This window comes from Uranotaenia lowii, chromosome 2 (genome assembly GCF_029784155.1).
Source record: "Uranotaenia lowii strain MFRU-FL chromosome 2, ASM2978415v1, whole genome shotgun sequence".
Classification (NCBI taxonomy): Eukaryota; Metazoa; Arthropoda; class Insecta; order Diptera; family Culicidae; genus Uranotaenia; species Uranotaenia lowii.
Window position 1 is genome coordinate 152,257,122 of NC_073692.1, and position 16,340 is coordinate 152,273,461.

Below are 16,340 nucleotides of genomic sequence, written 5' to 3' on the forward strand. Positions count from 1 at the left end.
TGGTTTCTCTTAAATATTTGGTTCTCACGCAATGGAAAAGGATCGCAGCAATCCGTGCTCGAGAACGGGCGTGCTTTTTCCGTCGTCACGTTTTTAGCATTTGTTAATTTTTCGCGAATTGAAAATTTGTTTTTTTAGTTTTTAAATGTGGAAGTTCAGTTGAAGTTCAGTACGCGAAAATTTAGCTTTTCTGAAAAGTGATTTAAATGATTGAATTAACGGGGTGGTTTTATGCTATCCGGAATAAACCAGGTCCAGAATATTTGTTCAGGAAAGCATGGCATGTAGGGGAATGTCGGGTAAGACGGACACAGCAGGTAAAACGGACACTTTCAATATTTCGAAAATTACAATGTTTGGCACAAATCTAATGATGGGAATATGTTCGTCTAAGTGTATTAACACTTTCGAGACCTTTTGTTTATTTATTGCAAGCAAGGTCCCATAAAAGTAAACAAAACAAACAAAAACTTTGAGGATCCATTATCTGATGTAATTTTCTCTCCTTATAAAATAGTTCATAACTCGCAAAATTTCCAAAAATTTCAACCTTTTCCAAAGGTAGAGTGTTTATTAGGCATCTTTTTAACCGTTCGGAGGAAAATCAGCGAATTTCGGTCAAAGGGCTTGACCAGAAAATGTTTCGAAAAAAAAGTTGCTAAGGCGGGTAAGCCGGACACCTCAAGGTCGGGTAAAACGGACACAGAAGTTTCTCCATGTATTTTAATTTTTCCATCGGTTTGTTCCACCATATGCCTTCAGAATGGTAAAAGTAAGCTCGCTTGCTTGACGGTCGTGTATCTCTTGCGCTTCTTTCCCGGATTAAATTTGCCGTGTATTCAGATTAATTCTCGACAACGAACCCCTGAACATTACTGTTCCATCGTCGAAGTTTAAAATTCACGTTAAGTTCGATCGATCGCAATCATAAGTCGACGTTATTTTTGATTGAAAATTGTACAATTTGCTCTTGAAATTTGATAGTTTCAACGCCATAACAGAGGATCTCATCGCACTAAGACAAGCAGCGCTTTGTGTTATTCATTGCTATCACCATGTCCCGCAACCGCATCAAACGACAACTCAACGGTTCCAGTGAAGAAACTGTCTCACCGGGGACTAACCAAAATCACCAATCCAAGCATAAAAAAATCGCCAGCCAAGTTGCAAACACTCAACACCGTGAGGATGAAACGACTGATCCCGTGAGCCAACCTATCATCTCACTAGCTGACTTGCACAGGATGATAAAGAACGACATACAAGCCGCTTGTAGCCAAACAAATGCCCGCATCGATGAAGTAGCTCACACTATCAACCAAGCCGTTGCTAATCTCCGGACTGAAGTGGACAAAGTTAAAGTTTCCCAGCAGTATCTTTCAAACGAATTTGAGGAAATGAAATCAACGCTATCGAATCAGCAAACCGATATTGGTCATCTAACCAAGGAATTTCTGCAGGTGGAACATGATCATTCGGAATGCCGCCAAATAAATGAGGATGTCATGTGCGAGCTTAACGAACTGAAGCAAGCAAGTATGATGAACCATTTATTAATTTCCAACGTTGTCCGAATTGCTGCTGATGAGAACCTTATTGTTCTCTTTCGAACGATAATGAACGGGTTGAAGATTGAACACCGAGACGATGAAATACAAACCATTACTCGTTTAAATTCAACTAATTCGAAAGGTATCCAACCGATTTTAGTTTGCCTTACGAATTCCAGCTTGAAGGAAAAGATTTTGAAAACTTCCCGCATACGGCCGATCAACTGCAACACTCTTGGGTTGGGATGCAACCAGCCTGTATATTTTCATCATCGCTTAACTGCGGCCAACCAACAACTCTTGGGAGCTGCACGGAAATACCAGAAGGAAAACACCTTTAAATACGCTTGGTACGCGAACGGAATGGTTTTACTACGCAAAAGTGATACCTCTAAAATTATTCGTTTGAAAGATGTGCGCGATTTCCCTTGCTAAAATGATTTTTAACACCGCCTATTTTTTCACCAAAAACGTTTATTAATTGAATTGAATATTGTAAACCCTAGAATACACCCCAAATCGAATTATTATTTATGATTAGGATATAGTAATGCTTACACACTTTATAATTCCACTTTTAGAGTAGTTGGCAACAGTTTGTAAGACTTCTTCAGTTGCAAATAAATAAATAAAGCAAAAAAAAAGAAGACCTTGGCAAGAGCAATTGTCGGTTGAAAAGCACTCGCCATCTCAAACAGGCCATAAAAACTGTAAAAACATGATCTCCGGTGAAGAAAGCGCCTCTAAAATACGAAATTCCGAAACCACACTCTTTCGCTTCCGGGCTCGGACCAGTTGGTTCCATTTTGTTGGGAAAGGTTTTCAAATGCTTAACGTACAAAAATATCTACTTTTACAGCAATTTTTGCGGCAAACTGTACCTTTTTTGAGCAGTGTCCGTTTTACCCGAACATTTTTGAAGAGTGTAATTTGCGAGCATGTTTTTAATAGCTATAAAAACAGCCGTAATGAAGGAAATTTACTAATTCCAATGGTTAATGCGTTAGCAAACAACTTGAACTGCCCATCTGTACGAAAAATTGCGATGAAAAAAGCAATATATGATTTTCTATTGCGATTCTACCTTATGGTGTCCGTCTTACCCGACTTTCCCCAAATCCAACCGAGAAGTAAAGCTACTTTTTTTTTATTTGAATTTTGGTATTTATTTGATTTGAAAAAATTTTTAGCTGATATTTTTGCTACAAGTTAGGTTATTATACAGCATGATCGTATTTATTTCAATCTCGAATGCAAGTTTTGGTGCGAAAATCCATTTTTCCAGCTAAACATGGTTTTGAAGTTGCATACTTTTTGGCAATTTATGCTTGTCCAAAAGGTATTTAATAGCTGAATTAAATTTTTGAAGGTTAACTGATTTTAATCATGACTTTTTGGTATTATTTTTTATCTTTCGAACAATCATACATTCTAATTAAGTGTTAACTGTTTGATTAGAAATTTTACTCTAAGTGGTTATATTTCGCTTGTTTTAATATTAAATCTTATACACTTTAAATGATCAAGTCAAAATTTTCTCAGGTTTACTTATAATTTATTTCAATCATTTTCATAGTTTTTTTTCTCTGTAGCAGTTTTTATAATGTTTATCAAAAAAAATTCTGATCAAATATAAATTTTTCTTTCAAAAACACATTTCTATTTAACTTTTCTCTTGCTCCTTTAAACATGTTTTCAAATTGAATCATCTTTAAATTTTTGATTCTTTAAACATGTTTTTTAAGTGTTTATTTATTATTTCTTTTCAAGAGCCGTTTCGAGAATCAGAGATATGTTAGAGATTATAGTGAGGGAAATAGCTAGCTTCTAGGAAATTTGAATGGTTGTTATTCTTATTATTTGAGAGTTTATAATTCTTTTTAAACTTTCTAATTGAAAACACTTTGTAGATATTATTAGAAGTTTCCTTAGGGAATGTCTAGGAGCATAGGAGGTGCAGGTCAACCAAAGATCGCACCATTTCCAAAAAATGGCTCCTGATATAAACCTCTCTCTTACTAAAACAACCCTTCCTGAGATACTTGAATATAGATTCGCAGACGTATAGACGGTTTCTATAGCTGGTGATACTGACTTATCATTGTTACAGAGTTTTCAAAACAAGCTTTTGAAGAAAACTGAAATAACAGATTTATAGTTGATCCTAAAAAGTATCTTACTAACAATCCTTCCTTCATCTCCTTTGACTACTAGGACGTGGCCTAGTAGAGTAGAGTAGAGTAGAGTAGACTTTTTTTTCTTCTTTTTTTTTAATGGAGAGCATGAGTTATGTGCATTGAGAATGAGTTGCCAATCCCTTCTTTGGCCCTTGTACAAAATTCATGGCCTCGATCAATCACGGAGTAGACACCATTGGCGATGTGGAACTAGTTCTACTTAGCCACGCCAGCTATCATGAAATTCGAAATGCATTGGATGATTCGATACAATATCATATTATATTTTTATTAAAACCATGGGAAAATGGTAGTATTTTTAAGACCTATCAAAGCATTTCGGGCTTAATGATTTAAGGTGGATATGAATAGTCAAACAAGCTAAGCTAAGCTAATTTTCGGAATCATTAAGAATATTATTGATTTAAGAGTCTTAAAATATTCTGATGAAATGATCTACTTGGGATTCTCTATCATTTGGCAAAAATGGTTTCAAGAAATTCAGAGTCATCAGATGTAATCGTTTTTTTTCTAAAATGAAACAAAAATTTGATGGTGTTTAATTATTAACTTGTTCAAACCATTTTTGAATTATGTTTGACCATTTCCAATGGTGCAGCATGTTGTGCTTGAATAAATTCAAACTTTTTTTTTAAGAGTAAACCTAGTCTGAGGGGACCGATATTATCTCAACCAGCCGCTCGCCTTGGCTATCTCATCCTGATCGCATATTTAATCTATGTTTCAGCAATGAAAATATCAAAAAAATGTCCAAGAAACACTCATGAAAAGATTAGCATATTTCGTTTTTTCGGACAATATTTGTGAACCATGTTATGCTCTCCCGAAAAAAGGGAATGCGATTTTACTGTTTACATAATTCAGGGTGTAAGAAAATGAAATAAAAAAACCCCTGGGTAATAATTCTATCAGACTAAGGAAAAGTCCAATGACACATTCCACCGTGATGTGAAATCGCTTTCGCGGACTTGACTGAACTGATATCATTTTTGAAGTCTAAATAGGTTGGCTTGAAAATAAAAAATAGTAGAAAAATAGTACTCTCAATTCGATGTGCGTTGCTTCTCGATTGAATAAAAACGAACGAAGTTATGCCTCTTTGAAGTTGTGGCGTGAATTCACTCAGTTTAAGCAGAACAGGCTAGTGGACTGATTTCACGTCACGAAATTTCAAGTTATTGTGGACCATTCTTCAGAGCTTTCAAATTTCATTTTGTCTTTAAAAAGTGATATTTTGTTATTCCGACTTGTACAATCATAAATTATCAGTATCTTTTCCTAACTTTTTCCTTTATTTGACTGGCACTTGGATAGCAACATATTGAGGAATCATGAAAATTACAACTTTTCCTCACAGTCTTTGTTTGAAGATTCACACACAAAATTTTTAATTTAAAAATAACGAACCAATAGAAAAATCAAAAAAAAATTTGTTCGATTTGTGAAAATCCGATCATCTGGAGGCTTGAAAGCATATTTTCCTTATAAAATTTTACCAAAAATCAAATTTTTTTGACGAGAATTCACATTCGCGCTGTTGAAACTCAGATGTATTCCAACCGATTTCTATGAAATTTAGTGTATCATAATCGTTTCATCATTTTCAAATCATTTACCACAAACAGGGATAGACATCGATTTTCTCTTGCCGTGACCAACCATATGGAGGCCTAGCTATGAATGTAAAACAATTTTGAAATTTAAAACTACTGAAAATATAACTTTTGATGGCTTTCAACGAATTAGTGTCGAAAATTGTACAAGTGGTCAAGTATTTTGTGTTCATGGCGTATATACTTAGACCCCCTGCATTCTCGTTTAACATGTTTTTTGATCAAATTGAATCTCTTCTAGCGTATGTTACTGATAATCACTCCTGCTTTGTTGTAGGTGACTTAAACGTTGCTGTGAATCTGGTTAACCTGAATACCGTAGCTAAATATACATAGATCTATCTTAGAATCTTTTGGATACGCTTGTACTAACACCTTTCCTACTATGCCAATATCTCGGAATATTCTAGATCACCTTATATCGAAGCAAATTGACTTCGATCGATTGAAAAATGATACTATCCTTTCTGATGGTTTAGTGACCATTTACAAATGCTCACATCCGTCAATTTATTAGGTGATAAAAACGTAACAATTCTTAGAAAAGAGATAGTATACAACGCTAAACTTAACAGCTTATTTGTGATTATTTTAATAGCATTCAACTACCAGAAAATGTTGATTAAGGCCTACTAGAAATCAACTTACATTCGCTTTGTGAAAATTTCTACTCGAACACTTAATAGCAGCATAAAACTTTAAGGACATTGTTGTCCATGTTGACATTTGACCTTTAAACACTTATCAAAATAAAAGAGAGTTAGTTAAAACGATAAAAAAGCATCCAAATGATATCGATTTAAAAGAGATGTTAATTCATATAAATAAAAATTTGAGTTCGAAAAAACAAGAATGTAAAAGGCTATATTACATATAAATATAAATACACTCTCAGGTAAATCTTAAACGACTTACTCAATTAACCTTTCAAATGAAAGAGGAGTTATAACCAATAGTACACAGATTTCTGAGAAATTTAACAAATACTTTTCCACAATTGGAAAGAACCTGGCTAAAGAGATTCCAACGGATACTAAAAATGATCATTTGTCTCAATTTAGCTCGATTTGATTTTCCTGTATATCTCACCAAAATTATTCAAAATTATTTGACTAGCCGAACCTTACAAGTAAGCTATCAAAATTCATGCTCTGAAAGGACACCCATTAGAGCTGGTGTCCCTCAAGGCAGTATACTTGGGCCAATTTTATACAATATTTTTACTTCTGATCTTCCTGATGTACCAGAAGGAAAAGGTAGAAGATTATTTGCTGATGATACTTTGCTTTCAGCAAAAGGTCGAAATTTACGGGTGGTACGCAGTAGATTGCAACAAAATTTAAATTCCTTTTTGAATTACTTGAAAATGTGGAAAATTTCGCCTAACGCTTCCAAAACTCAACTTATTTTATTTCCCCATAAGCCAAGAGCAAATTTTTTAAAACCTAATGAAAATCATTCCATAACTTTTAATGGGGTTTCATTAGAATGGTCTGATCACGTGAAGTACTTGGGACTTATACTTGATCGGAATCTTACTTTTAAAAATCACATTGAAGATATTCAATCTAAATGTAATAAATACACTAAATCTCTTTATTCTCTCATCAACAGGAAATCCCGGTTGTGTCTGCGAAATAAGATGCTCATCTACAAACAAGTTTTCCGACCAGCGATCATGTATGCAGTTCCGATTTGGTCTAGCTGCTGCGCGACTAGGAAGAAAGTCATCCAGAGGATTCAGAACAAAGTTCTGAAAATGATTTTGCGGCTTCCACCTTGGCACAGCACCGAAGATCTTCATCGGATTGCAGGCATTGAATCTATCGAAGAGATGGCCAACAAAATCATCTCCAACTTCAGAGGCAAATCGATGCAGTCTTCCATCGCAGAGATTCGTTCTCTTTATGTTTAGTTTAATTTTAAGATAGTGTTTAGTTTTAAGTATAAAATATTTTTGCTATTACAGGATGTTCTCCTACATTAAAAACTTGATTGCGCTCAGCAAATTAAAATCTTATAAATAAATTTTTATAATCTAGTTACTAATAGGGCTATGAACAGTTCATTATTGAGCTGAACACCTAGTTTAATGCAATAATGTAATATAAGTGTAATCATGATTTGATACAAATAAAGACATATTTAAAAAAAAAAAAAAAAAATCATTTGTCTCAAATTGAAAAGGTAGAAAATACAAGATTCTTACGGCCAGCTAATCTAAACGAAGTTCGACTAGTGATTTTTTCAATTAAAAGTAAAAATGGCCATGGACCAGATGGTTTTCCTATTAATGTCCTGAAAAATAACCATGAAACATTCTTGTACATACTTACACAATATTTTAATCAAATTTATTAGTCAGGAGTTTTCCCGAACTGTTTAAAAATTGCGATAGTTATCCCTGTTTTTGAGGCTGGCGATTCGCTTGACGTCAATAAATATCGTCCTATCTCGACCTTAAGCGTTTTTAGTAAAGTGTTTGAGAAGCTTCTTGTTAATAGGATTGTAGATTTTCTAAATCAGAAATCAGAACAATATACTCTTGAAACTACAATATGGATTAACATCAGGTTCGAGCACTCAAACTGCCATCTCAGAATTAGTTGACTCCATCATATGTAAAATTGAGCCAAAAATATTTTTGGGGCAATATTTTTGGATTTCAAAAAAGCTTTCGACACTCTTAATCATGACATATTGTTGTTCAAATTATAATAAATCATAAAATTATATAAATAAGGGAGAAGAGGAAAAACAAATAATATCCTTCGAAGCTACTGAGAAGGTCGCAAGCAGTTTGTGGCTATAGAATATACAAGAAGCGAACCAAGAAATATCAGTGTACCACAAGCCACAAGGGAGTAATATGGCCATTACTTTTTCTATTATATATCATCGATTTATGTAACTTTCAACTTAAAGACACAGCACGTTTATTTGCCGATGATACAGCATTTTTTTTATTCAGAAACTTCACCTGATATATAATTCAACACATTGAAGATGACTTAAAAATGCTTTCAAAATATTTCAATTCAAACCCACTTTCACTAAATTATACAAAAACCAAATATTTACAAGTTGTTTAGTTCTTCGCATAATAAGCTATCTCGTACTAATGACCCAGCTATGGATGGAAATACTATTGAGAGAGTTAGTTGTTTCAAATACTTGAGAATTTACTAAGATGAAACTCTCTCATGGAATCGTCACATTGAACACTTTGAAAAAAAAAAATTACTTCTCTTTGCGGTGTTCTTTGGAAACTGAGAAATTTTTTTCCACAACATTTTCTCTTTCAATTTTATTTTGCGTTTATTCAATCTCAATTGAACTACCCTATTATGATATGGGGAAGAACCTCCTTGTCCCACTTACAGAAACATCAAACGCTCCAGATAGATGCTTGTAAACCATCTTAAAGCTCCCCTTGTTATTCCCTACCCTTCAGCAATACTCTCTAAGAACGCATAACGTTCTTCCAATATCTGAACTCTGTGATTTTCAAACTGTTATTTATGTCAATGATAATCTTCACTCAACTGAAAGTATTCAAACCTCCATTTTACTAAGGGGTTGCGAACTCATAAAACTCACAAGTCAGATTCCTTGTAACGAAGCCGATCCACAACATCATTAGGGCAAAAAAGAATTTCGTTTATTGGACCTACAACACCTTACCAACTAAAATTTAAAACATAACCAATCGTTCCATGTTCACCACCAAAGTGATACAGTTTTTGAATGAAAAAACATTCGATCATCAACCAGTCTTTGTTTTGTTTACCTTTTGTAGGGGAGATGAGGGCATAACGAGCACCCAGGGCATAATGAGCACTACTCTTTTCTACGAAAGTACGTATTTTCTTAAATAAATTTTCATGAGGATTTGTTTCGTACTTCCTATAGTATTAATTTTTCACAAAAAAAGGAATCTCCTTATCATCTTTACAGAGATATTTAAAAAAAACTAGCTTGGTTCTCAAGTTACGAAAATATTATAATTTTTGAGCACCACGAAATAAGCTCTTATGATCTTAAAATTCCTTTTCCTTGGAAAGCAAAACTTAGATCATAAGCGTATGAGCATATTTTTGTAACGAACTTTAGGTTCCCCATCGATGCAATTAGCGGGTGTAATTTTAATTATGAAAATAAATTTTTCTTAATTTTTTTAGCTTGATAAATGAAAGAAGCATATGATGCGTATTTAAGACAAAAACATATAGAAATATATGCTCACGCAAAGCGACGATGATGGCAGTTGGTTCGAGATTTTTATCTCAACACACATCTGAGTGGCCCACGTTTCCCCATGGCCCACGATATCCCACTCTCCCCTATATTTTAATTCATTATTATGATAAAGTTCTCAACATTTAAACTTTTCCTACAAAAAAAATGGTTTCCAAAATTATATAAAACATGTAAAAAAAATGTTTTTCTCCGTTGGTTTTGTGTGATTTGAATTATCCAAATTATTGACAAGTTTGAGATTTTTCAATACGCTAACGGATAAAAATCACTTGTGAGCGGTACAAGCGCGTGGAATGTATCCATAAAACTTTTCAAAAACTTTAGATTTGTTAGCTACATATTTCAAAAATTTCTCTGTAAAATTTCAGTTATAGGTGTAGCATTGTTTCTGAGAAAATCCATTTGAATGGCAGAAATCCAAAATGTCCGATTTTCGTAGAATTACTGTATCTCAGGGCCCACAATCTTTCGAAAGCTCAAATTTTGTGAAGTAATATGATGATAGTTGTTCTACCATACGCAAAAAATTGGATCAATAGATGATGTAATGAAAAGATGTGGAAGTTCAAAGTCGAACTGACAGTGTACGTGCTTTAAACTTCTATAGACTTATAAACGGTACTGTTACTCGAATGAACTTAACTTAGAAGTAAAGATATCAGACTTACATAAACGAAATCTGATCATGATCGTTTGTTTTGAACTCAAAATAAATAGAACTTTAGTTTTTTTTTTTTTTTTATATTTCAACTTGTAAGTTTCCATTTGAAAGAAATCTTATGTTAGATATTATCATTTTTTTTTTTTTTTTGGATAATGAAATCACTGGTAGTTATGATTATTCATGAATTAATCAGCCCTATAAGTGAAAGATTATGAATTTGGTGGTCCAATAGTTCGATATTAGTTAAAAAATTTACTATGAGCTATGACAAGATTTGAAATACCAAGTAGGTATCAAATAACTCATTTTTAACCATAAAAAATTTACACCTGAAGGTGCTAAAATTTCTATGGAGTTTCCTATGACATAATCCACATTCTTTAACAATTAAGTAGATATTTTTAATTCAAGTCGCGTTATTCCACCACAGTTCATTTCACACTTTCTGTCTCTCTTCAAACGTTCCATTACAACAGCAATAGGTTCATAGGAGATATGCAATGAGCAGGTACATCCACCTTGTCTGCTTCATTTACTGATCCGAATGTTTTGACGGAACGGTCACAAATCAATATTCAAACCACCGAACACTTTTACTTTCTTCCGTTTGCATTATGCGGCTGTTGCTGTTGTTTGGTTTCGTAAATTTATAGTACGTGGTTTGTTTGATGTCAAAATGCTCCCTTCTTGGGTTTGGTCAAATGGTAAGCGATCTCTAATTAGGCAAGCACCGATACCCTATTCACAGCGAGGCAGCCGGAAATGAATGCTTAGCTTGGAAAAATTTGCAACTTCAAAGTGCACAACACGCTTCTGGCAAAATGATAGGTATCCATTAGTGGGAAAAGGTCTCTGTTCCCATATTGGTTGATGAGGCGGATGATGATCTCGATCGATCATCGATGGCGCGGTGAGTGGTTTTCGGAAACTATTGGTTCCTAGGGTTCGTCACCTTCATTCGAGACTTGGGCCGTTGTACTTTGGAGGCAATTTTCAACCCATTTGTTCACATCAGAGGCTTATGAAAGTTGAAACCTTTTCTGGGTAGCTTGTAAGCCACCCATGGCGGATTGCTTGTGGTGACAAATTATTTATTGGAGAGTGATCGTTAATGACATCTTAATGCGAAAAGGGAAAAGTGTTTTCTTCAAGGAAAATATACTAAAATTATGTACGTTTCTAATCAAGCTTAAAGCATAGTAAAGAATTTTTAACTTAATAAACATAAACGAACAAGAAACCTTCAAAAATAAACAAAATTAAAGCGTTTTGAAGTATGTCTTGTTGATATAAAATAGTTAACTTTAAAAACAAACGAAAACCTTTGACCCCGACGTGATTTGAACACGCAACCTTCTGATCTGGAGTCAGACGCGCTACCGTTGCGCCACGGAGTCTTAGAGTGATCTAGAGAAGGCTAGAGGCGTTGAAAAAACGTTTGTTTAAAATAGAACTAAACCTCAACTCAGCAACCCACCTTCGACTGACTTGGTGCACTGGTGAAAGGAAAATTAAAGTAGGTATAGCAAGTTTTCCGCGCTGCTTATTGAATTTTGTACTGCCCATGCAAGTATGCACCTGGTTTGACCAGTGAACCGTTACTTGTGTTTAGACCACACCATGATAAGGAATTTGCCGAACATCTTGATTTTTTTTTGACTCATGCCATATCGACGTCCAACATTCATCTTTAATGAGTCACATACCTGCACAGAATGTATGAACCAAAACATGCAGTTTATGTCTAATTTGATTACGAAAACGTTAGCTTAGCCGACTTGGTTTAAACTCTGTGACAGATTCGAACAATTCCAGTGGAAGCAGAACAAATATTGCTAAAGTTTCTTGCTAAATTTAACGAAGGAAGTTTTTAACTTCATCTCCCTGTTTCAAAACTAAATAAGATAGACCAAAATCTGTCTACAAAATATCTGGGGGAACCGTTGTTAGTACCTTCAAAAGATGGTTATATGGCCGTATATAAAAAACTTGATGAATGCCAACAGACCTCTGCACAGCGAAAATTATTTCCAGTAAAATTACGCAAATGTCCTGTGACAAAAATGAGCAGGAGATTTACAGTAATTTTTTAGGTCGAAAACATGATTACGTGACATTTAATTTTTAAGTGTACAACTTTTTTACAGGACATTTGCTGTAATAATAAATTAATCTTCGTTAACTTTCAAGGAAAACAATTTAAAATTACAGTTTTTGTTAATTACAGGTGATTTATTTTAAAGGTTGCAGTTTTCAGTGACACGTAATAGTCAAATTTTTTTCTGTGTGGTATGTGTGTATAGCAAGTAGCAAGAACACTATAGAACCTTGAAGGTGTTAACGAGACTTTCGTCGATTTTTCACGGCACAGAGAACCTACAAATTTTTTTGAAGTCGAATATCAAAAGCCAGAAAAATTTATATATTCCGTGACAAGTTTTCATACATACAGTGAGCAAAATAAGAATAGCACCACTATGTGTTTTGCTCAGAGCTGCGATTGCTCCCGTAGAGTGAAAAGAAATTATTGAAATTGAACAAGCAACCCATATCAGTTTTCAACATGCTTGTCGATATCGTATTATCAGAACGATGGCTTTGATCACAGAAAGGCGCTTGCCGACCACGCTTTCCATGATACTTCAAGTTTTCTCTTGATCATGAACATGTGCAGTCAATAATTTTTTTTTGAACAGTGACCATCGCTTTCCATTTTTGTCACTCCGGCAGCGAGAACTTCGAAATTCAGTCAGAACATTTGATTGTGACTGACAGATTTTGAAAATGTCAATCGATTGCGCATGTCCCGATATTTTTCGGTGTAGTTCAATTACTTTCAAAATATTCAAAGAATTTTATGCAAACTGACGGTTAAATTTATCTGGAAAAGGGATTCCACGTTGAAACGGGAAAAGAACTCTTCCTCTTAAATGTTTATTTTACATAAAACTCTAACTTTCGTAGTTGAAGTATGATGTGGTATGATATCCCAATCTGAAATTGCTAAACTCATAAGTTGGTCTTTGTTCTGAATTGAATCATGGATTGGATGTGTCATACTAAATTCCAACGCGACAAATGTGTCTACAAGTGTTGGCGTACAATAAAATACAAACACTGTCATCACCAATCGTTGCTGATCCACGGGAAAAAGTTCCTTGCAATAAGAAAGTTTCCGAAGATTTTTTGACACAAAAAAATTTGCCCCCGCAAATGGTCACATGAAAAACAACATGCGACTGAAGAAAATTTGTTTTTCTCTAGCAGTAGCCGCCTTAGTTACTGATAATTCTAATTTCATTCGATCTGTTTTGGGGAGTCAGCTTCAACCAAATTGTTATTTTCAACAAAACATTTAGCCATGACAATTTCGTTTGACGAACAATCAGTGATAGTAGGGACTGTGATATTTTCATTTCAGAAAATTTCGTTGACCAAAACAACACGTGGATAGGAAGTGTGGCAAACCTACTAAGATATTTCGGAAAAACTCGACTTTGAATTTTCTCCCGAACATTCGCAGCTCTGGTTTTGCTTGTTAAAATATGAATGATTGAAAATTACGAAAATTTTCTTCCAAAGTTTGTTTTGAACTGCTTAACGGATAAATCAAGCATAAGATTACTTTTTTTGGACGTAGCAATTGGCGTTGAGGACCAAAAATGTGAAAAAGGGGTGCGAAATAAGAATAGCACCACTTTCAACAAAAACAAGATTATTATTGAAAATTTATTGTGTAAAAGTGAATAATAATGCTTCTACGAATTATTTGAATAGATAACTGCATTTAAAGGAGTTTTCCAGAATTCCAAAGGTTTTCAAAAGTATTAAAAGGAGGTTTTAAGAGATGCTAATCTAGCGTTAAAAAATTCGATATTTGAGCTATAAAACTTTATCAATCTGCTTGATTTCTTCATTAACATTCATAAGTATGATGCAGAATGATGAAACATAGATTTGAGGCTGAGTTGGAATTAAAAAATACTAATGTTTTTTAATAGTCAAACACTTTTTCTCTAGTTTTAAGACATAGATGGCAGCACTATCTTGCCATTGAACCAAATTCATGCCCATTTTCGAATATCCGGGATTAATTAGAAAATGCTGGATGCTTTTGGTCAAGAAATAAATACATGTACTGTGTGAACGCTTTGGAAATTTTAAGATCACTAAATCCAAAAAAAAAAAATTAGAATTGCATCAATGTCACTAAAAGTGAATTTTTGGACCGTTTTTCAGAATAAAGTTATACTTTGCGATGGAGCTTGATAGAACACGGCTAGCAGCATTATTGGTATGATTTGCAATTGAATCGAAAGTTGAGATGAGCAGGAATTTCGGCGGATGTACATTTTTGTGCTGGTGATTCTTTTGCAAATCCGGAAAAGCTTTCTGCAGCGTGAACTTCCACAAAACTGTGATGGGGAAATACCTCAAAATGATGAATATGGGCCTAAATAAACCTAGAAAATCAATTTTGAGAATAAATTTAGTTTTTACTGCAAGATAGTGCTGCCATCTACGACTTTAGAATTTTGGAAAACTCCTTTAAATGCAGTTATCTATTCAAATAATTCGTAGAAGCATTATTATTCACTTTTACACAATAAATTTTTGATAATAATCTTGTTTTTGTTGCAAAACTCAAGTGGTGCTATTCTTATTTCGCATCCCTTTTTCACATTTTTGGTCCTCAACGCCAATTGCTACGTCTAAAAAAAGTAAACTTATGCTTGATTTATCCGTTAAGTAATTCAAAACAAATTGTGGAAGAAAATTTTCGTAATTTTCAATCATTCATATTTAAACAAGAAAAACACATAGTGGTGCTCAGTGTTCAAAATTTTCACAGTCAAAGCTCAATCTTCACTCAACTGACAGCATTTTCTCTGTCAAAGTCAAAGCTTTGAAATAGCTTTCATATTTTTATCTTTCAGAGTAAAGGAGCTTTTTTCCGTATTCATTTCCTGTAAGAATCCTTTCAAATTCATTTGAAAGCCGCTCCAGTCATTTTCAATTGAAAATGATTGATGTTTTTGTTCCTGAATATTTTTGCAGGTCCTTGATGAAAATTTTCGCTTCCTGAATATTTTGTTTCTTTCATATTCAGAATAAACAGGCAGGCACTACGAGATGTTTTATATTATAGCTGTAATCGAAATCGCGTAGTCCATCGCCTACTGAGGACATAGTTTGAAGATCATTATTTTTCAAAACGGAAGATAACCAAAAATTGGTTCAATTTTTTTTGTTTATATTTTGAATTTCTCTGAAATATAACAAGAATTGGCAAGATAACGAATGTATATGCCAAAACAATCCGTATTTCCAAGATAATTTCTGAAAACAGCACACATCAAAACAATCTTGTAGGCAATCGCATTTGCATACACCGCATCATGTCCTTTACACCGCCGCACGCAGTAGTGTTTGTTGTAGTTGCTGTTTTCAAGCGTTCCTTGGCGCTCTTTCAATCCTTCATGACTGAAAATGTCTGCCTTTCAAATGAATATGAATATGAACAGCGCACCAACTTTCATTCCTATTGGACTGATAGCCGGGCTCGTATTCGTTCAATTGGAAAAGACTGACAGCAATGATGGCTTCATGTGAGCTTGAAAGTCGAAAAGCTTTATTGTGACAGGAATAAGAGTTGCGCGACTTTGAACTTGTGTTGCGTTCGGCTTTCAATGATTGAAATGAAAATTTGTCACTCTGGTGGTGCTATTCTTATTTCGCTCACTGTAGCATTTAAAACTATTCCTTCTGCTTTAAGTGATTCGTATGAGATACAGAAATGACCCAACTTTATATGTAAAACCCGATCCAAACAGGATTCATCGACTACGAGGTGACAATGAAGTTCCCGTACTTTTGAAAAAGGTTCAAAACCGTTACCCTGCTTATCAATTAATCAAATCGAACCATCTGAATTATAAGCCAGATTCTTTGAAACCTTGACAGCAACATAAAAAAAAAATAAAAAAATAGGCACGATTTTTTTCTCCTACCTCAAGGCATCCCTTCTATCAGTTGCGAATTCTTTCGAAGATAA

At 34.2% G+C, this 16,340-nt stretch overlaps 1 non-coding gene across 1 annotated transcript; it reads right to left on the reverse strand.

Moving 5' to 3' along the window:
• Positions 1-11,610: 11,610 nt before the first annotated feature.
• Positions 11,611-11,682, reverse strand: Trnaw-cca (transfer RNA tryptophan (anticodon CCA)). The gene has a single exon. It is a non-coding gene; the product is annotated as a tRNA-Trp (tRNA).
• Positions 11,683-16,340: the final 4,658 nt, after the last annotated feature.